This window comes from Penaeus vannamei, chromosome 32, assembly GCF_042767895.1.
Source record: "Penaeus vannamei isolate JL-2024 chromosome 32, ASM4276789v1, whole genome shotgun sequence".
Lineage (NCBI taxonomy): Eukaryota > Metazoa > Arthropoda > Malacostraca > Decapoda > Penaeidae > Penaeus > Penaeus vannamei.
In genome coordinates this window covers 8266803-8268830 of record NC_091580.1, presented here as the reverse complement: position 1 = coordinate 8268830, position 2028 = coordinate 8266803, and positions in this window count along the sequence as shown.

Sequence of the window (2028 nt, the reverse complement as noted above, 5' to 3'; positions counted from 1 at the left end):
GAAAATAAAAAGAAGAGGAAGAAAGGAAAAGAAGAAGAATGAAAAGAGGAAGAAGAAAAAAGGAAGAGGAAGAAAAATAAAAAGAATGAAAAGGGGAAGAAGGAAAATACAAAGAAGAGGAAGAAAGGAAAAGAAGAAGAATGAAAAGGGGAAAAAGGAAAATAAAAAGAAGAATGAAAAGAGGAAGAAGAAGAAAAAAAGAAGAGGAAGAAAAATAAAAGGAAGAATTAAAAGGAGAAGAAGGAAAATAAAAAGAAAATAAAGGAAAAGAAGAAGAATGAAAAGGTGACGACGAAAAATAAAAAGAAGAGGAATTGGACTGAAAAGGAATGAAAAGGAGGAGGAAGAGAAGAAGAAACAATAACTGAGAAGAACTTAAATGAAGCCTAGATGACCAAGGAATAATTAAAGAAAGAATAAAAAGAAGAGAATGGAGAAGAGAAAAGAAACCAGAGGACGAGGAGGAAAAGGGGGAGAGGCGGGACTAGGAAGAGGAAGAAAGAAAAACAGAAATAATAATAAGAAAAAGGGAGGAGATAGAAGATGGAGATGTAAGAATAGAGGAAGGAAAATAGAAAAAAAAATCGTAGAGTCCACAATAGATTAAAGAAAAGGAGAAGAAATAGAGGAACTAAAGAAAAAAGGAGGAGGAAGATGAGGATGAGGAGGGGGAGAAAGGAGGAGGAGGAGGGGGAGGAGGAGAATCAGGACTAGGAAGAAGGAGGTGGAAAAGAGGAAGAGGAGGAAGAAGATAAAGATGACGAACAATAATAAGAAGAAAATGAAGATGATGAGAAGGAAGAAGAAGAGGAGAAGCGACAGAACATGGGTAAGGAAGAAGGAAGGTAAAGGAGAAGGAAGCAGAGAGTAATAAGTAGTAAGTCGCACAACACACCCCCATTATCTCTTGGTCGTGTGGGTCTTCAGGTGTCGGCATTCTCTCTCTCTCTCTCTCTCTCTCTCTCTCTCTCTCTCTCTCTCTCTCTCTCTCTCTCTTCCCTTCCCTTTCTCTCCCTTCTCTCATTCTTTCCCATTCACTTTCTTTCCCTCTCTTTTGCCCTTTCCCTAGCTCCCTTCTGTCTGTCTCTCTCTCTCCTTCCTTTTCTCTCCCTTCTCTCATTCTCTTTCTCTCCCTCTCTCTCTCTTCAGCTCTCTCTCTCTCTCTCTCTCTCTCTCTCCTTTTTTATCCTCTCTCTTTCTCTCCCTCTCCCTCCCTTCATCTCTCTCTCTCTCTCCTTTTTTATCCTCTCTCTTTCTCTCTGGTTTCTTTCTTGTCAGGCATGGGTGTTTGTTTTGGCAGGCGGACACTTTACAACTCTGGTACATTTCTGCTGATAAACAAATATTTGTTTTATGGTATGTTTTCTGCATTTCATTGTCTTGGTATTCTGAAGAAATATTTTTTCAACTTGGAGAGTTATATGTGATGCAAGGAATGCTGCATGGAATTTATGTATATCTCCCACATCAGTTTACCATATACTTACATTTTTTCGAAAAACACACACACACACACACACACACACACACACACACACACACACACACACACACACACACACACACACACACACACACACACACACATATATATATATATATATATATATATATATATATATATATATATATATATATATATATATATATATATATATATATATATATATATATACCACCTATCTGGATTTTATATCAAACAATATTGGATTACAACTGCAATATAAACACTGTAGCATCAAATGCCAACAATACTGATGATCTAAACAAGTTACCCTGGGACTCATCGCAGTATAATCACAATGCAACATAAAACATAACTTAAGGCCATATGACGATTCTCTGCAGTTTCAGTTGCCTCTCGCTGGACCTTTCGCAGCGCCCCTTGTTTCCTCGAACCAGCGGGAGTTTGGGGCTGTCGTTCATGAAATCCTGAGAGAGTCTGTGTTCCCTTTTCTGTGTTCCTATCTTCTTACTCCGAATCTGTCTGTCTGTCTGTCTGTCTGTCTCTCTCATTCCTCCCACGTC